This window comes from Pituophis catenifer, unplaced genomic scaffold, assembly GCF_029215685.1.
Source record: "Pituophis catenifer annectens isolate HBS135680 unplaced genomic scaffold, rPitCat1.0.hap2 SCAF_1, whole genome shotgun sequence".
Classification (NCBI taxonomy): domain Eukaryota; kingdom Metazoa; phylum Chordata; class Lepidosauria; order Squamata; family Colubridae; genus Pituophis; species Pituophis catenifer.
The window spans coordinates 18,163,705-18,184,907 of record NW_027256881.1 but is presented as its reverse complement, the minus strand read 5'-3'; positions in this window follow the sequence as shown (position 1 = coordinate 18,184,907).

The following is a 21,203-nucleotide window of genomic DNA, read 5'->3' as shown; positions in this document are numbered from 1 at the left end:
TGTCATTGTAGACCCTGGCATCTAGATACTATCTTTGCCACCTTCTTTTGATGATACCAACATCACAAGATGTCTAAACTTGTCATTTGGGCCACTTTCTTGAATATATTCTGTAAAGACATGGAACATTTTTGTATCGCAGGGCAGGCGTGCATCCATTTTTTGGAAGCTGAGTGCCATGACATGGATGGAACAATATCATAAATAATGCAAAGCATATATGTTTCAGGAATGTTGTTTTTTTCCTTCCTTTTAAAAATTTGGGTTCTATCTGGTTTAGGTTTAACAATGCAGTTTTAATTTCTTTTCCTATCTCAAAGTGTCAGGAAATTATATGAATAGTTTTTGATTGTGCTGGATGGAAGCAACTTTAAGAGTTGCAAAAAGAGGCTTAAAGGAAAAATGCGGACTTGGGACTGCAGGATGCCCCCCTTTGGACCAGAGACAAGGAAATTGAACTTTTTTTCCCTGAACCAAAATGGCCTGGGACAGGTGCAACTCCAGTACAATTTTACATATGATTGGTATTCCTGGTGAATTTAAAATCCTAAAAGAAACATGGAAGGAAAAAGTGATGCGGATCTAATTAGCAAACTGGTTCTAAAAGTCTATTGGAGGGCCAGGTTGGGTGAAGAACATACCTATTAGAAATTTAATTCTTAGATTTAATCCTAGTATCTTCAGGAGGTGAAAGGAGTGTCCATTCCCACAACAATTCTATGATAAGGTTAGCTAAGAGAGGAGGGTTGGGCCAAAGTCATCTAGTATAGAAGAAGAGCAGGCAGCTGGGGTGGTGGTGGAGTTAAGAGTGTCATCAGTTTAGAGTTGTTGCATTCCCAGAAGTGCCCCAAATCCAACTCCTCCTAAATTCTGTTGATCTTTGCCTGATATCAATTTAGTGTTGACCTTTACTTAACTATATTCTTGTGTATAGGTTTGAATAAATGCTACAATCTTATGGATGGTTATGAATCTTTGTGGCTGTCATCTAGTGAAGTCCATGGCGCAGGATAAACTTGTACCTACATCTCTTCAAATTTAGCATCATTCTGCTGTGCAGGGTCTCCATTGTGGTTCACTATAGACCTCAATTATTGTATTGTTTGCATTATTGTGTCAAAAATCTGGCAGATCATTATTTTTTTTAATGAAATGGATTTTCTTTCAAAGACCCATGAAAAGAATACAAATAATTCCTTAACTGCTTTCCCAGCATACAAAGCTTTTCTATGCAATGTTCTTAAAAGTACATAATTTTTAATGTAAAATCTACAAAGCTTTTAAGGCTTAAATTTCCCTAGAACCTTTTCTTTAATGCAAATTGCCCGTATAAAGGCTTTTCAGAATACATCCAGATGATTGTGCCTTTTGACCATTGTTTTTTGGCAACTGGCATTTCAAAGCATATTAGCCTAATTTAGATATAATACAAGACAAATATCTCTTGATCGACCTATTTTCCATCTGCCTTTGAAAACTTTCCAAATCAGTGGTCATCATCATGTTTAGTAATAAAACTGTAGATTCTTTTTGCTGTTCTGAATTTTTCAAGTCAGTGTCATTCTCCTTATCCATCAGATAATATGTAGTAAATAAGATGGATCTATAAACCAGAAAGAAGACAGATTAATATGGCAGTTAAAATATTGGACTTGGATTAGGAAGATTTCAGCTATGGAAAATCCCTAAATGACTGTGTGTCTGTCACTCTCAGTCAATCCTCCATCATAGTTATTCTATTATTGGTGTCAGAATAAAAGAACGATATGAATAGAAAAGCAGGAAGTAAAGCTGTACTAAACTAGGAAGGCTGTTGATACATAATGGGGTATTGTCAGATGTTCAGGTTAGACCAGACTTGAAATGAATACTAAAACTACTATTATTATAGGAGTCGTGGTGGCACAGTGGTTAGAATGCAGCATTGCAGGCTAATTCAGCTCACTGCCAAAAGTTTGATCAAAATTGACTCAGCCTTCCATCCTTCCAAGGTTGGTAAAATGAGGAGCCAGATTGTTGGGGGCAATATGCCGACTCTATAAACCGCTTAGAGAGGGAGATAAAGCACTAGGAAGTGGTATATAAATCCAAGTGCTACTGCTGTAGTTTTAAAGTAACAGAATTTTGCTAGTCTGAAAGAACTAGGGAGGGTTAAGTTTGAGATGTTTTCTCAATTTATGTTTCTGCTTTGGATTCAGATATTTTTTACCTCACTGTTGTCTTGGTTGTGACTCTTCCTTCTTGACATCATCAGGGGTGTCAAGATGGTGGCCTGTGGGCCAGTTGCATCACACGTAGGCCACGCCTACCCCAGCTCCACGAATGGGAAAAAGTCATGAAATGTCACGTGACGGCAATGTGACACTGCGAGTTTGACACCTGTGCTCAAGATTATTCTCATTGCGTGCATTGAGATATTTGGATTGTATGCAAGTTTATCCTCTAGAACAGAGTTGGAGAACTATGGTAAAGTGGTTCGGGAATAACGAGAGGCACAAGCAGGCAAGTGACAACAGCTCTTTAATATACAGTGAGACTTCAGCAAAAACTCAGGGGCTGCAGCCCTCCTTATATACAATTCCGGAGAGGCTGTCAACCAATCAGAAACTTAGGCAGGTTTGAAACTCCCGCTGAAAAGTATCAATACATAACACCCCTCCCTTCCCAGAAGGCACTAACATTCAAATATTTACATAAGTACACACAAAATCTTGCAGGTGCCCTGGCCGAGTTCTCGTTCTAGTTGACCTGCGCAGTTCAGTGTTTGGTGGGGCGTCGAGCTGGTCGGAGGGACTTTCTGTCTCTCCCGGCTCCGCCAATGGAACCTCCTGGATTTTGTCCAGGGCGTGGTTATCCCCGGCTGGGAGTGGCGACTCGCTGGGGCAGCGCTGGAACCAGGGCTTGTCAGCAAAGTATTCTCTCGAACCCGGGCTTGAGTTAGCTGTTTTGGGAAAGTTGTTGTAGTTAGGTTCGGAGATGTCTAAATTGATGTTTGCCTCGCTGACTATTCTTTTCCTAAATTGGTCTATATGGCGTTTCCAGAGTCTGTCTACTCCCACGTCCACTGTGTATGATTTTGGGCCCGTTATGCCCACTATGGTTCCTGCAACCCATAGAGGTCCGCTAGCATAATTGCGAGTGAACACCGGGGACCCAACCTGTAACTGCCTTAGTCCGGTGGTCTCTCCCTTAAAATTCTCATGTGTGTAATTGGGGTGAAGCCTGTCTAACACACACCGAAGCTTCCTGCCCATGAGGAGTTCGGCTGGGCTTCTCCCTGTGGCCGTGCATGGTGTGGCATGCTGGACAGCTAAAAATTGGTCTATCCTGGCCTGCCAGTCCCCGTTATCTAGCCTGGACAATGCTTCTTTGGCCGTTCTTATGAAGCGTTCAGCCAAGCCATTAGAAGCCGGATGGAACGGGGCCAATAGGGCATGGCGGATGCCCAGTCCGGCCAGGTAGCCCTCAAACAGGGTCGCTGTGAATTGAGGACTGTTGTCAGATACCAGAGTATCTGGTAGGCCATGAGTGGCAAATAGTTTGCAAAGGACTTTGATGACTGCTTCGGCTGTGGTTGAGGGCATGAGTATTATTTCGAGCCATTTTGAAAAGGCATCGACTACAATTAAAAATGTTTGCCCATGGAAGGGGCCGGCAAAGTCAATATGGATCCTCCCCCATGGCCCTTTTGGTTTCTCCCACTCTCTGATGGGCGCTATCGGGGGATCGGGGCGAGACTCCTGACAGGGTCTGCTCTTCCCCACCCACTCAGAGATGACTTGGTCCATGTTGGGCCACCAAATGTAACTGCGGGCTAAACTTTTCATTCGGACAATCCCTGGGGGCCCCTCATGTAGTAACTCCAAACCCTCGTTCTCAGTTTCGTTGGTATTACCACCCTATCACCCCACAACAAGCAACCCCCTTGCATAAACAATTCGTTACGTTTGTTAACATAACCCTGGTACTCCCCACTGACCGCCTTGACCGGCCACCCCTTAAGGACCCAACCCATCACAGTACGAATTACAGGGTCCCTAGCAGAGGCTTTCGCCACCTCGCAAGAGGAGATAGGTCCCAAAGTCATAGCGTCGATCAGCAGGACGGGGGTCTCTGGCGTGGGGTTGACCAGCAGGTTGGGGAGGGGGCAGCGGCTGAGGGCATCCGCGTGGCCCAAGGTCCGTCCGGGTCGATGGACAAGCTGGTATGAATAGGCCGATAGGAAAATAGCCCACCTGGTCAATCGTGGGGACAGGGCAGCGGGGGTGGGCTTGTCACCGGCCAAAAGTCCCAGCAAGGGCCGGTGGTCAGTCACAAGTTCGAATTGACGGCCATAGAGGTATTCATGGAACTTTTTAACCCCCGCAATTGCAGCCAGAGCCTCTCTGTCCAACTGACTATAGTTCCGCTCTGCGCTTGACAGGGTGCGAGAATAAAACGCAATGGGTGCCTCTAGGCCGTTTGGTAGTCTATAGCCTGTGCTTTTCCCCAAACCCATGGTACATTTTTTCCTAAGAGTTTGTGTAGGGGATCTGCGACGGTAGCCTTATCCTTTAAGAACATTGAATAGAAATTGAGCAGTCCAAGGAAGGCTTGGAGCTCCGCTTTGGTTTTGGGGGCTGGTGCGTTTTTGATAGCTCTCACTTTGCTTTCGGTGGGGTGGATGCCTGTGCCATCCACCCTGTACCCCAAAAATTCAACGGAGGGGACAGCGATCATGCACTTATTTTTCTTTAATTTAAGTCCCGCTTCCCTAAATCTGGAAAGGACGTTCCTCACTCTGTCCCCTAGTTGACGTTCATCCTGAGCGCTGATTAGAACATCATCAAAATAGGGCACCACCCCCGGGAGCCCTTGCAAGAGGCGCTCCATAGTGCTTTGAAATAGGCCGGGTGCGACTCTCACCCCAAACTGGAGCCTGGTGCATTTGAATGCACCCCTATGAGTTACAATTGTCTGCGCCTCTGCCGTGGCGTCGTCGACTGGCAATTGTTGGTAGGCCTGAGCTAGGTCTAATTTGGCAAAAATTCTGCCGGGCCCCAGGGAATGTAGGAGATGATGCACGATCGGCACCGGATAGGCGCTCAGCTGCAAAGCCTTGTTGATCGTGCACTTGTAGTCGGCGCAAATCCTGATTGAGCCATCAGATTTAACTGGGGTCACTATGGGGGTATCCCATTTCGCATGGTCAATGGGGACCAACACCCCTTGTTTAATTAATTTGTCCAGTTCCGCATCGATCTTTGGTTTCAATGCGAAAGGCACCCGTCTGGCTTTAAGTCTTATTTGGGCTACGTTGGGGTCTAAATTTAGGGAGATAGGGGTCCCCACATACTTGCCCAACGTGTCCCTGAAGACGTCCTGGAACTCGTTCAGGAGGCTGTCCTTCAGTGACGGCTTGGACATTCGGTGGACGCCGGTGAAACCCATGCCAAGGGCTCGGAACCACCCCATGCCCAGAAGGCTAGGCAGCTGCTTTGTGACGATGGTTAGCAGCAGGTCTTTTTCGAAGTCTCCGTAGGTGACTTGGAACGTGCCTACACCTTCGAGGGGGACTCGGTTTCCCTGGTAGTCTAGGATGCGCAGTCTCTGCTTGGATAGCTGGTCCTTCCAGAATGACGGCAGGATGGTCTTCAGGGTTGCCCATGACATTATGGAGAGAGCTGATCCGGTGTCGATCTCCATCGAGCATGGCTTGCCGTTGATCTCGACCACCGTGCTGACTTTGTCCTCGATCGCCGTGCTGGCCTGGTCGATGTGTATGCTGCTGCCATCTCGCGGTTCAAATTCACGCCGTTTCCTCACGCCTCCTTCTCTCATTGGATGCTTCTGGCGCGTTGGTTCTGGTTGGCTGCGGCGCTCACACGGTTGGTGTTTTCTGGGCAGAATGGCTCTACAGACTCGCACCAAGTGCCCTTTTTTCTCGCAACACCTGCAAATAGCCTCTCTGTATTTGCAGGACAGTCTATCATGATGCCCACCACAGCTGGGGCAGTTGTGCTGGGGGCTACCTGCGTCTTTCCTTTGGTGCTCTGTGCGGAAGACGTCCTCATCTGACTCGGACTCCGAGCTGGATCCGGCGTCTTCCCTGTGCACTGGTGCAGACTTGGGGCTGTCCTTGCTGGTCAGCGGACGCTGCAGTGTTTCTGCGGCTTTTGTAGAAGCTTCATGAGCCCTGGCTTCGTCTAAGGCTCCAGCAAGCGTTAAATCAGGCTTGGCGAGCAGACACCTTTGTAGCCTTATGTCACGAATGCCACAGATTAGATGCTCAAGCAACGCATCGTCCAAGTCCCTATAGTCGCAGTGTGTTGCGGCTTTATGCAGGCTCGCCATGTAAGCGCTGACCGGCTCTCCCTCTCGTTGTACGCGCTGTCTGAGTTGGTATCGTTGCACGAACTTAGAGGGCACGGGAGCATAGTGAGCCCTGAGAGTTGCCATCAGGGTGTCCCAGGAAACGGTCTGGACCGACTTTGGCTCACAAAGTGACTCCGCCATTTCGAACACGTCCGGTCCGCAGTGGCTTAGGAAGAGGGCTCTCTTCCGATTAGTGGAGAGTCCCTGCATGTCGCTGGCTTTGAGCGAGCACTCAAACCTTGTTAGGTACGAGACCCCTTTTTCGCGGGCCGGATCAAAAGGCTTAGGCGGAACGTAGGCAGACATGTTCGGTATGCCTCCTGTAGTTCGCCTAGCTGAAGCTCGTGGTCTCACTGATTCGCTTCTTGTGGCCTCAATCCCACCTTCGTCGCCAATGAAGTGGTTTGGGAATAACGAGAGGCACAAGCAGGCAAGTGACAACAGCTCTTTAATATACAGTGAGACTTCAGCAAAAACTCAGGGGCTGCAGCCCTCCTTATATACAATTCCGGAGAGGCTGTCAACCAATCAGAAACTTAGGCAGGTTTGAAACTCCCGCTGAAAAGTATCAATACATAACATATGGCATCTTTATGACTTGTGGACTTCAACTCCCAGAATTCCTGAGCCAGCATGGCAGAATCAGAAATTCTGGGAGTTGAAGTCCACAAGTCATAAAAGGACCATAGTTCCCCACCCCTGCTCTAGAACAACATAGGAACATAGTTGTCTGCTGTATCAGTCTGGGGTCACACAACATACAAAAACCATAAAAATATAAACAAGGTGAACAGTACAAATCTTATCATACTGCAAATGCTTCTAAAAGATCTTTTCTTGACTGAGATAAGTGTATTATATTGTGCGATAATTGCAACATAAAATTTGTAGTGTTCACCTTGTTTGGTTTTTTTGTGATTTTAGTATGTTGTGTGAACCCGGACAGCCTTATTTGTTTATTGTTCAATAAACAATAACAAATATTGTTGTGTGAATGCATCAAGATGGAACTTTGATCCAACTTAATCTAATGTATTGTCTACAAAGACTGGCAGTGCCTTTCCTTCCCAGCCTAACTGGAGATGCTGAGAATCTAATGTGAGACCTTCTGAGTCCTTGTTTAATGACAGTTGGGATTGGCAACTGGTCATTGAATGAAGCAGTCGCTAATGAAACTGTGCGTATTAGTTGTAGCTTTCTTTTACTTTACAAATCTGTGAAGATCATAAATGTGAGGATTAGTCATAAAATTACTTTTTAATCATTCTTGTAACTGCAAACAATTGTTAAATAAGGCAGTCGTTAAACAAAAGTTACCTATAGGTTCTGCCATTGAACTATACTTCTTAGGAATTCCAGGAATCTGAGAGCAAGGAAATGATGCTACAGGAGGAATATCAGCCTTCGAAGGATTATTTTTCATTTCTACAAGTCACCAATGTACACAATACTTTGTAGCATAGTACAAGGTCCCTGCCTGCCCTATCTTATGTCCATGGAATGAAAAGGGCAGAAGAGAAAATTCAGAACTGAGTCCAACAAAACCTTTGCTATAGAGGACATGAATCTAAATATCATATAGATCTGAAGGAAAAGGGAAAAGAGGTACAATTTAGAACTTGGATAGAAATGGTTCAGTTTAACAAAAGGCATTTAATACAGTAGACAATCTTTGGTAGTTGAAAAAATAATGGAGATTGATTGAGCTGAGAAAAGAGTTGAGGTTTTAGAAGATAAGAATCAAGAACTTGTGCTGAATTTGGTCCTATTAGCATTTTATGAATCCAGCTTTTCACCAGGATCACATCTACAATCTTCTTGCCAGCTGCAAATCTCCAACTTTTCAGCTCTAAGCCTAATCAAGGCTGCTTAGTGGCAAATTATGACTTAAAGCTCTTTTATGGAGATTTAGGGTGATTTAGTTATTTTTAAAAACTCCAGACAAGCAACACAAAAATTTTAGCCGGTGGCCAGGGAGCTAAGTGGGCACATTCCATTTCTCTCAGCTACGAGGCTTGCCATTACATTCCTGCAAGCATCCTACAACAGACTTTTTGAAAAATGCTGCTGGTCCCAAATGTAGCAGAGGAGACAAACCTTTTGGACCATTGGGAAAACCATATGATGGGCACATCTGCAAACTAGGTGCCATGTGAGGCAGTGCTGAAATCCAAATTTTTTTACTACCGGTTCTGTGGGCGTGGCTTGGTGGACGTGGTGTGGCTTGGTGGGCATGGCAGGAGAAGGATACTGCAAAATCTCCATTCCCTCCCCACTCCAGGGGAAGGATACTGCAAAATCTCCATTCCCACCCCACTCCAGGGGAAGGATACTGCAAAATCTCCATTCCCTCCCCACTCCAGGGGAAGGGTACTGCAAAATCCCCATTCCCTCCTCACTCCTGGGGGAAGAATATTGCTAAATCTCCATTCCCACTAGGGCCAGCCAAGGTGGTATTTTCCAGTTCTCCGAACTGCTCAAAATGTCCACTACTGGTTCTCCAGAACCTGTCAGAACCTGCTGGATTTCACCCCTGATGTGAGGGATGCCAAATGGCAGCCAAGGTGAACTCACTCAGACACAATCTCCTCCTCCCATTGATCAGAAGGTGATTGTGGTCCCAGAACTTTCTATACCAGCCCATCAGAACTTTAATGGGGCCTTGTGGTTACGTATAAGCATAGTGCTTAGAGGATGGTGTTGGCTTTGCAAGATGATGATTCTTATTAGGTTTTGTTGGAAGAAATCTCCTTCTAGGTTCTGCTCCAAGTGGGGAAAAAGACACTGGAAACATGGAGACTGCTTGGAAAGATGGTTTAATGGTGGACAGGATCACACGGCTTGAGTTCCTGAACAGAAAAGGGAGGAATACAGCGAGTCCACGGGTTTTTATACTCTTTCTGGCTTTGCATTTCTTGGGGCCCCAAAAGAGTATCCTGATTGGTTGTCAGACTCCCAGGGGGTGGGGGTCTTAGCTAGCCTTGCTGTCTGATGGTCACATGTGCTTCCTAGGTCACATGTGGTGAGTTTCTGCTGCTATTGTGTAGAGGGCTAATCCTATCTTTGTTGGATCTTTGGCAATTCCTACTATGGCTCTGCCTGAAGGAGGTAGATCTTTGTTATGTAGAATAGACTGGCCCAGGCCTTAATGGCCCATTGACAAAGGGTGGGGGCAGGAAGATGGGAGCTGCTTCAAAACATGCTTCTCCATTTCTCATCCAGGGAAACATAATATTCTGCCTTTTTCATATTTCCTAAAATATTTCACTCTTCCAGGAAAGGGGTGGGTGCTAACTTCCTACAGTTTATTTTATTAAAAAATGAGCTAAGACATGGAACCTGGTTAGCCAGGTTGAGAGCTGGCTGCGGAACTCTGGGAGTTGAAGTCCACAAGTCTTAAAGTTGACAAGTTTGGAGACCCCTGCAATAGGCACATGGCCACCAGCTTGGTTGCTAATGACCCTGTCCTAATGGGGGGGGGAGAGAGAAGAGAGTGGGAGAGAGATGCATTTCCATTGTGAGCAAATCAAGGTTTCTCCAATCTGCAGGAACAAAAGGTTTCCCACCCACCCCCACTCCCCGCACTATGCAAGGAGCAATTTCCCTTTAATTGTTTGAAACTGCTAAAGTTTATTCTTAGCCCAGGCTCCTTTTTCTTGCAGACCAAGCAGCCTCAGGAGGGACAAATCAAGCCAAGCGGACTCATGCTTCCCTGCTTCTTGTTTTCCATCTTTTTGCTTGTTTCCATGTCTTCCCCATTACGTGCCGTATGTTAGACTCATTACCAGACTAAATATAAACTCATAAATAAAAATAGCAGCTGCAGGGAATGCACAGAGGGCAGGATGGCATAATTACTCCAGTTGGACTTGAGCCAAGGCAGGAGGCATGCAGTGACACAGGATCTTAATTACCACAAGTGGCCTGTTTTGAGTGGGGAGGGGGGGGGCTTTGGAAAGACGGCACTTCTGGAAACCAGACTCTACGGGGACTTGGTATCCAGTTCCAGGGACCTTCCTCCTCCATCAGGCCCCTAAGTGAACATCTCCACCTGCTGGTTATCTTTGGCTCTGCACCATATGCCCTCAAAGCTCTTTTTGGAAGCCTGCATCATATAATTTGCTTTGTGAGCGATCAGTGCCACTGCTGGTTTTCAGTGATCTCAAATGCATTTAGATAAGACCCAAAGGGACGGTGGGGATTCTGGAATAAGGCTGGTGGAGATGCCATAAAAACGCAGAGTCAAATGAGTTACCAACCTGAAGGGAAGACACCAGTGATGAAATCCTCCCCAGTTTGCCACCGGTTTGCCACCCAAGCATGCGTGGCACGTGCCAAATGCATGTTGCACGCACAAATGCACATTGTGTGCCAAATGCATGCTCATGCGCAGTGCACTCCAAACACACACTTCGTGCAGAAAAAGGAGGCTTGGGACAGTGAGCCTTGATAGTACAAGGGTTTAGTGCACCCTGTTATTAACACAGCTGCCTGCAATTTCTGCTGGTTCGAATCTCTCCAAGGCTCAAGGTTGACTCAGCCTTCCATCCTTTCTAAGGTAGGTGAAATGAGGACCCAGTTTGTGGGGGCAATAAGCTGACTTTGTATAAAATATACAAAAAGAATGAAGGCTATTGCTTAAAGCATTGTAAGCCGCCCTGAGTCTCCGGAGAAGGGCGGCATATAAATCAAATTAAAAAAAAAAAAAGTAAGTAGAATAGTGAGTGGGGGGGGGAACAGCTCTGCTGAGTGATTTAGATTTGCTAGAAAGTAGGATTTCCTGATTTCTAGAGAAATTTAAATCGTGCGGCACAGCTGATCTTCAGAAATACTGGTTCGGATGAACCTATAGCTTTTTTTTTTATTACTGGCTTTTATCACTATCGGTTCGCCTGAACTGGTGCGAACCGGTAGCATTTCATTGTGGAAGACACCCTTGAAAAGAAGATGTAGACACCCAGCTGTACTTCTCCACCCCAGGCCACCCCAACGATGCCCTTGAAGTGATGTCCCAGTGCCTGGAGGCTGTGCGGATCTGGATGGGGAGGAACAGGCTCAGGCTCAACCCTTCCAAGACTGAGTGGCTGTGGCTCCCGGCATCCCGATATAGTCAGTTGACTCCATCACTGACTATTGGGGGCGAGTCTTTGGCCCCCACTGAAAGGGCTCGCAATCTGGGAGTCCTCCTGGATAGGCAGCTGTCTTTGGAGGAACATCTGACGGCTGTTACCAGGGGGACCTTTTATCAGGTTCGCCTGATTCGCCAGTTGCGGCCCTTTCTTGATCGGGATTCCTTGTGCACAGTCACTCACGCCCTCGTCACCTCTCGCCTTGACTACTGCAACGCTCTCTACATGGGGCTCCCCTTGAAGAGCACCCGGAGGCTCCAGCTGGTCCAGAATGCAGCAGCGCGGGTAGTGATGGGAGCAACATGGCGCTCCCATGTAACACCGCTCCTGCGCGAGCTGCACTGGCTCCCGGTGGTCTTCCGGGTGCGCTTCAAGGTGTTGGTTATCACCTTTAAAATGCTCCATGGCATAGGGCCTAGCTATCTCCGAGACCGCCTGCTGCTACCGATGACCTCCCATCGACCCGTGCGCTCCCACAGAGAGGGCCTCCTCAGGGTGCCATCAGCCAAACAATGTAGGCTGGTGGCCCCCAGGGGGAGGGCCTTCTCTGTGGGGGCTCCCACCCTCTGGAATCAGTTGCCCCCGGAGATAAGAAGAATCCAGGACCTCAATGCCTTCCGTCGTTCCCTGAAAACCTATCTTTTTCAGCAAGCCGGGTTGGCTTAAGAAGAAATTTTTAAAATTTTTAAATTCTTTTAATTAGTCTGTGATTCTTAACTTTCGGGCCAAAATTTATATATATATTTAAATGTTTTAATATTTGTATTATATGTTTTTTATCTTGGCTGTACACCGCCCTGAGTCCTCAGGGAGAAGGGCGGTATATAAATTGGAAATTAAATTAAATTAAAATTAAATTAAAGATGACACCCATTCTTAGAAGAAGAGGAGATAGAAATTATAAACATGGCTACATATTGCTTTCTCTCTTAGGCCCTTCACAAGTCAGGGCAGGTAGCACCAACCTTCACCCAATGAATCGTTTACCCCTGCTTGAACTCAATCACATGCGGTCTTCTGGGAGGCCTTAACCAATCAGGAGGGGGCATGGTCCAATGTAGAGCCTTGGTGGCACAGCAGACTAAAGCACTGTTAAAGTAACACCAGCTGCCTGCAATTATTGCAAGTTCAAATCTCACCAGGCTCAAGGTTGACTCAGCCTTCCATCCTTTTGAGGTAGGTAAAATGAGGACCAGGTTTGTGGGGGCAATAAACTGACTTTGTATAAAAAAGAACATCGCTTTGGGGGGGAGGGGGCGAAAGCCCTACTAAGCAGGTATATACAAAAGTATGAAGGCTATTGCTTAATGCATTGTAAACCTCCCTGAGTCTCCGGAAAAGGGCCGCATATAAATCGAACCAATAAATAAATAAATAAATAAATAAATAAATAAATAAATAAATAAATAAATAAATAAATAGAGGTGGCAGAGTTCCCATCCCGATGATCCTGTCCACTTCCTTAGGTGTAACCATCTAAAACTCTTCCCTGATAACAGAATCTAGGCATGCTCCAGTCACTTCCATAGGACCTGTCCAGCCCATGTTCAACTCTAAGCAGAAGTTGAGCAACTTCATCTGACTAATGCAGAGAATATTCCCCCTAGCAAAGGTCCTGCTGTCCCTCCTTACCAGAAGGGCCCTGTTCATCAATTCGAATAGAGCTGGAAGGGACCTTGGAGGTCTTCTAATCCAACCCCTGCTAAAGCAGGAGACCTTATACCATTTCAGATGGGTGGCTGTCCAGTCTTTTCTTAAAAAACCTCCAGTGATGAAGCACCCACAACTTCTGAAGGCAAACTATTCCACTGGTTAATCGTCCTCATTGTTAGGAAGTTTCTTCTTAATTCCAGGCTGCTTCTCTCCTTGATCAGTTTCCATCCATTGTTTCTTGTCTTGCCTTCAGAAGCTTTGGAAAATAATTTGACTCATTCTTCGAGACCGACTTCTGCCACCAATAGCCTCCCACCGGCCAGTTCGCTCCCACAGAGAGGGTCTCCTCAGGGTGCCATCGGCCAAGTCATGTCGGCTGGCGACACCCAGGGGGAGGGCCTTCTCTGTGGGAGCCCCTGCCCTGTGGAATGAACTGCCCCCTGAAGTGCGTAAGTTCTCCGACCTCCGGGTATTTCACTGTGCACTCAAGACCCTGTTGTTCCGCCAGGCCGGGCTATCAACATAATAATTTTAAATTGGGTGTTTTAAATTTCTGGGGTTTTAAATTGAGCCGAATTATTTAATAATTTTAAATTATTTTAATTGATGTTTGTCTTGTGCTTGCAATAGTCTGTACACCTGCCCTGAGTCCTTCAGGAGAAGGGCAGTATAGAAATAAAATAATAATAATAATAATAATAATAATAATAATAATAATAATAATAATAATAATAATAATTCTTTGTGGCAAAGAATCCTAAATAGCCCTGCTGTTTGTCTCTCTACGGATGCAATGAGAAGAAAAAAAGTCAACTTGCTTCACCACTCTTATTGCTACAATATAGTAGCTCTTTCTCCTTTCTCCTAGCTTTGGATAGAAAGTTTCTGCAACTGGGGGAGTGCAAGTGGTGGAGAAATAAGTGGATGTGCACGGATGAGTTCTGAAGATTTGTTAGCTTCCAAAAGAAAACTCCTCTCAATGCGCGAAAGAGACAATTGCTGGGTCAGCAGCTCTAAAATAAAATATCAGGAATGTATTAATTCTTTGGTTGAATGTAATTCAGCACATTTTATATGGCCATTATATGAAATCAATGCCTTGAATAGTGAGGTCTGCTCTGGTCATCTTGCTGCTGCAAGAGAGGAAGAAATGGAAACAGGAGATATAATTATCAGAATGGAAAATTGTTTGACTGAGAAAAGTGGGTCGGGACTAAATATGCTTCCTTCTTCTGAATTATAAGGCACATTGTTTCATTTCTTGGCCCCCTTCCTGCTAAATGCATAGCTCCAGTATTGGCCTTTTGACAAAGCTTTGCAGAAATTATTAGAGGGAGTTCATTAATCTGAATATTTCTGATGGAGGTCAAATTTCTGAGCAAAAGGGAAGGCATTTTCTTTTTAGTTTAAAACAGCCTCCTCCAGCCTAGTTGCTTCTAGAACCCTTGGAGTTCCACAGACCTAACCCTAACCCTATTCAGCATGAAATCCAACCAGGGGTGGGTTCCACTTACCTTTACTATCAGTTCTCAGCAGGAGCATGCACGCTTCTGCACATGCGCAGATCACCCACAATGACGTTGTGGGTGATCCGCCGGTTTTACTACCGGTTCTATAGAATCGGACTGTACCGGGAGCAACCCACCACTGAATCCAACACCTCTGAAGGGCACTGAGTTGCTGGATGAAATGCTATACTGTATGCATTCAGGAGTGTCTGTAGGGGGAGGTAAAAAAAAAAACAAGAAAAAAATTGCACATTAAAAAAAAGGGTGGTATTTGGATCGTGCCATCTTCTTTGCAACCTGTTGTTGTTGTTGTTGTTAGTTGCGAAGTCGTGTTCGACCCATCATGCCCCAATGGACAACGTTTCTCCAGGCCTTCCTGTCCTCTACCATCCTCTGGAGTCCATTTAAGCTCACACCAACTGCTTCAGTGACTCCATCCAGCCACCTCGTTCTCTGTTGTCCCCTTCTTCTTTTGCTCTCAATCTTTCCCAGCATTAGGCTCTTCTCCAGTGAGTCCTTCCTTCTCATTAGGTGGCCAAAGTATTTGAGTTTCATCTTCAGGATCTGGCCTTCAAAAGAGCAGTCAGGGTTGATCTCCTCTAGGACTGCCTGGTTTGATCGTCTTGCAGTCCAAGGGACTCGCAGGAGTCTTCTCCAGCACCATAGTTCAAAGGCCTCAATTCTTTGGTGCTCAGCCTTCCTTATGGTCCAACTTTCACAGCCATACATTGCAACTGGGAACACCATAGTCTTGACTACATCACTTTTGTTGGCAGGATGCCTCTGCTTTTTAGTATGCTGTCTAGATTTGCCATAGCTTTCCTCCCCAGGAGCAACCTGTGGACATCCCTAAATGCATTGGTCATCAGGGCAGGCCTGGTGTAGAGACTCCTGGTCATGAATGCTGCACTGAGGGTCTCTTCTTCTATGACTGAGGGCCAGCTATAGAATTCATGACTGGGAAGGAACAATCTGTTAGCATATTTATCCTCTGGTTTTGCCAAGAATGAATGGATGTATACATTTGGGCAGCTCCTTTATGGAGTGATCATTCTTAATGTACAAACACAGACAGACAGTAATGATAGATAGCAGCCCCAAACCATTATTGGTTGATTTCCAAATGCCTAAGCTGGACAACAGTGTTTAATACTTGGACAGGAGATCATTAGGAAATTCCAGGTCAATAGGTGAGAAATTAAAGGAAATAATTGAAGAAGAAAGAAGTGGGAAAAAATCACTGCTATCCTGTTGCCAAGAAAATGAGATGCACAATGTCTATAATCAGGAGTTGTGCTTTACTGCAAGGATACTTTACCATTTTTCTCTCTTACACACACAGTGACAGACATACAGTACCTATCGAGTCCTTCCCAAGGATCTGGGATGGCCAGAGGTTCATGTTTGGAAGTGTTAGAAATATCATCACAGGATGTAATCTGTTCTGAGTAAAGCTGTCTTTTGCAATTGACGGATGGCAAATTTGTCAATGCTGATGGGGTTCAAGTGGTGCTTTAAAATCAGGGGTGAAATCCAGCAGGTTCTGACAGGTTCTGGTGAACTGGCAGTGGAAATTTTGAGCAGTTCGGAGAACCAGTAGCAGAAATTTTGAGTAGTTCGGAGAACTGGCAAATATCACCTCTGGCTGGCCCCAGAGTGGGGTGGGAATGGAGATTTTGCAGTATCCTTCCCCTGCCACGTCCATCAAGCCATGCCCACCAAGCCACACCCACAGAACTGGTAGTAAAAAAAATGTGGATTTCACCACTTTCTAAGATGCTTTTTTCTTCAAAAGGCAACTGGACTGTTTTTTTCCTTGAGGAAGACATTTTGGATCTCATCCAAGAAGCTTCTTCAGTTCTGAAGAAGTCAGAACTGTCCAGTTGCCTTTTGAAGAAAAAAGCACCTTTGAGACAACTAGGGACATGGGTGACTGAGAATCTCCACAGACAAGTAGTGCCTTAATTGTTTTGGGATTGCACCCAAGGCTTCATGTCTATGGAGATTCCAGGTCATGGTTGTCTCAAAGGTGCTTTTTCAAGAGGTAACTCTATTTGCAGGTTTTTGCATTTTGTGATTTTCTCCAATTCTTCCTCTTCTATTCTGCTGTCTTCAGGTACTTCAGGTACTGCCACATCCATGATCCAGACTTTTATTTGTCTTTCTTATTGACAATTGATAAATCTGGCATATTACATGTCAGTTGTTTGTCTGAATTCTAACATCATAGAGTGCTTTAGCTTCTTCATTTTCTGTGACTTCCTCTATTTTATGGTTCCACCAGTTCTTGTTTGCTGCAAATGATATTATTATTATTATTATTATTATTATTATTATTATTATTATTATTATTATTATTTATTAAATTGATAGCTGCCCATTTCCCTGATAAGGTAACTTTTTGCGTTTGACTCCTCAGGTATTGGGGATTGATTAATAGGGTAGACCATGGGTTAGATAACTCTTTTTTGAAAGCATGCAGTGGAATCAGTCTTGACTTCTGCAACTACCTGGACAAGTCCCTGTGGGTTTTTCTGGCAAGATTTCAGAAGTTGCCTTCTTCCGAGGTCTGAGAAAGAATGGCTGTCACAAGGTCTCCCAGCTGGCTTCGTAAGATGGGACTGGAACACACACTGTCTCCCAGGTTCTAGCATGATGCCTTACCCACTACACCAAACTGGCTCTCTTAGGTAACTGTAGCCTGCCAATTCAGTGGCCTGTAGCCCCATTTATTTATTTATTTATTTATTTATTTATTTATTTATTTATTTATTTATTTATTTATTTATTTATTTATTTATTGAATTTCTATACCGTCCTTCTCCCGAAGGACTCAGGGCAGTGAACAGATTAAGATTTCATATACATATAATAATTTTTTTTTTATAAACAGTAAATAATAAATTGAGTCAACTTGGTGTATCTGCTAAGACCTTGGGATAGAATTTAGATGTTCATGCTAGCCCTGCTTGTTGAAACAGAAAGGTCTTCAGGGCACATCGGAAAGTGCGAAAATCTGGGATTATTCGTATTCCAGGGGGTATTTTGTTCCAAAGAGTAGGTGCCCCCACAGAGAAGGCTCTCTCCCTTGGAACTACTAGACGACATTGTTTTAATGATGGTACTATGAGTAGGTACATGACTGAAAGCCAAGCGGATTAGAGCTGAAGTGAATGGAAGTTCACCAACTTTTGAGGTCCAACCACAAGCTTTCCACCTAGCAGTGTTCCAATATCTCAGGGGCTGCCACAAAGAAGAAAGAGTCAAGCTATTCTCCAAAGCACCTGAGGGCAGGACAAGAAGCAATGGGTGGAAACTAATCAAGGAGAGAAGCAACCTAAAACTAAGGAGAAATTTCCTGATAGTTACAACAATTAATCAGTGGAACAATTTGCCTCCAGAAGTTGTGAATGCTCCAACACTGGACGTTTTTAAGAAGATGTTGGATAACCATTTGTCTGAAGTGGTGTAGGGTTTCCTGCCTAAGCAGGGGGTTGGACTAGAAGACCTCCAAGGTCCCTTCCAACTCTGTTATTCTATTCTATTTTATTTTCAGGATTGAGGACCCCTAAACCACCTCCCCACCAGGTAGATCAGGTAGAAACTTAAGAAGACATGTATGTATGTATGTATGTATGTATGTATGTATGTATGTATTTCTCTTCAGCCAGGTTCTACCTATGTAAACCAAGATATTATGCAGCCCTAGTTCAGTGAAATCACAATTCACTAGTTTCTGGGCTTTTTTTCTTCTGGCAGCCAGCAGACCCTTTGCTGCCCATTGGGAGACTAAGATAGATCTATTTCGGACTAATTAGTCCTCTTCAGTTAGCCACACCCTCATCTCATGTCTCCTCCCTGTAAAGGTCAAATATTTATTTTCTTTTTTTTTCGTAGGCCTTTATGTGTATTTTTCTCTCAGCCAGGTTTTTTCCTACGTAAATCAAGATCTTTATACAGCCATAGTTTATATATATATATTATTATATATATATTATCATGTTCATTAGTTTATTTGTCAGTGGAAGATAGGCAACATGTGAACTTTTATAAACAAATGACTGAAACATCTCATACGTGAAGCTATATTGGCATATTGAAAAAAGTTATTGTGAACTAAGGTCAAGACTGAGGCAAAAGTATGTTGACCCAGAAATCTAGATGCTGGCAGGGTTTATTTATATCAAGCTATGCACATAATCAGAGGTCTCCAAAGGGGCCACTATTAATGAGAAAGAATCACCATAAGGCCATAAAAATGCAGTACATTTCTAAAACACAGAAGTAAAGCAAAAGAAGCTGTAAGAGGGTTTGCACACACTTTGTGTGTGTGTGCGTGTGTGACCACTGTTTCTGTTATCACTACGTTTAGGCATTTTTACCTGTTCTGGGGTCTGAAAGGGATTGCGGTAATTTTATTCTGTGGGAATTTTTTCATTAATGACACTTAGATCATCATGCAGAAAATCTATCTATGTGGTTGCTAAGAGCCAACAAAAATATGATGGCATGTAATCAATAAAAAAAAAAAAAAACCTTATATTTAACAATATTTTGAAGTGCATCAATACTGTCCCGCTATTACACATGGCATATTTAGATTATTTGTATGCTGCTTAAATATTCTGGTTCCCAATGTCTTACAACAATTTAAAATACAATACAATAAAAACATCCGGGGTGGGGGCGGTATTTATTTTTTGCCTCTTTTGTACTGTGGAATTTTTTTTATTGTATTTTATTCTGCTGCAATCTGTCAAGAATAAAAATGTATCAGTACTGTACAAATGTAATAAACAAACAAGAATATCAACAGACTAACAAGTAATCAAGAGCAAGATTGAATGGACTATCTGAAAAATTAATCAACAAATAAAAGAAGATCGCGTAAAATGGAATCTGAGCTGTGGGCCAGCTTGCTGGAACAAACTACCTCAAAACGGCTGCTACAGCTCATAAGTTTCATTTTGGCAGCCATTTTTTGGTCCAAATATCCCTATTAATGTCACTGCGAGAGGATTTATGAGAAATAAAAATGGTTGCCAGCCACCCACAGGAATTCTACTAATGTGAAAGTTACATTTTCCCCTTTATCCAAATTTCACTGCTTCTTTAAAATCTCTAGATTGCCCTCCATTTCACCAGCTAAGGATGGGGCGTTATTGACGAGACAGGAAGATTTCAGTCTAGCTTTAAATCGGGGAGATCACAAATGGTGAGGAAAATAAAGCAGAGTCCTTGCAGGCCCTTCTAAGTTTGGCACAAAATCTTTGCATTAGTATGGACCCCACTTCCAGACCAGTCTGATCTCAAGCTGTCACCTGTGTTCAGCAGCTGAGGTAATTTATTTCTGGCTGAAACTGTGGACATTTGGAAAGATCAGTAAAGGCAATTATTTCCATTTGCAGACTGCTACTTTGCAGGGGTCATGAACAAGCTGGTTTCCCATTGAGGACATTCTTATCTCTCTCTCATTTTCTGGCTTGGCTTTTGTGCTTTTTATTTATTATTTTTCATAAATAACTCAAGGTGGTGAACATACATAATGTTCCTTCCTCTTCTAATTTTCTCCACTGTTCTCCAAAGATTGGTTCAGACTGGCACAGAAGCCAATCAGAGCCAGACCCGAAAAATGGACTTTTGCAAAATTTTTATTGAAATATTTCAGCAAAAGGGTCACAGTCCAATTTGGGAGCTGAGACCCTGAACAACAGCAGAGCACGGCCTTTTATACAGTTGATTTCCAGAAATAGGGAAGTAACATTTCACATAGCTATTACCTTTTTTGGAGTTCTACCTTGCTTTTAGTCTACGTGTCCGTTTGTCTATGGAGTTGCACCTCACCTGAGCTTACATGTCATTTTACCCCTATATTGTTATATTTTGCTTAAGCTTTATGTGTCCTTCATCCCTACTTGTGGTTTCTGCTGCTTGTCTTCTGGTTGCCAAATTTTGTAACTTCCTATTTCTGAGGAAGTGCTGTTATATTTCCTTCATCTCTAATTGACACGCTGCACAGTTGCATTCGTCTGAATTTTTTTCTTTGCTAGGTTGGGGGTGTATTGCTTCTTAATGGATGATCCATCACCATAACAACCACCCTGTGTGGTGATGTTCTGTCCCCCCACCTCACATAGGCAGACACACGAGCAAAAGACGTCTACCAGTAATTTATTTTTACAAGCTGACCTGAATCCTTTGGCAGATAAAAGTTCTGGCAGTTACTTTCCGAATGCCTGCCAAGTTTCTTATCACCTCTAGAAAAGGAGTCAGTGTATCTGTAATCCGTTGCTGGGGCAACCAAGAGTTCACAAGGCACAAAAGAGTAGTCAGAAGTCATTCACAAAGTCGAAGCCTTAATTCCGAAAGATATCCCATCCGAAGCTCATGATATGCAGTTTTTGTCCATCACAGAGCCTGCAGAGCAACCCCACCCACTTTTATCCCCTGTGGGGCATGGCTCAGTGACTCAGCAAACTCTGGCCCTTCCACACCTCTTCCTTTGCTGCGCATGCCTCTCTCTCCGATGCTGCCTGGGATCAATCCAAGATTGATCTTC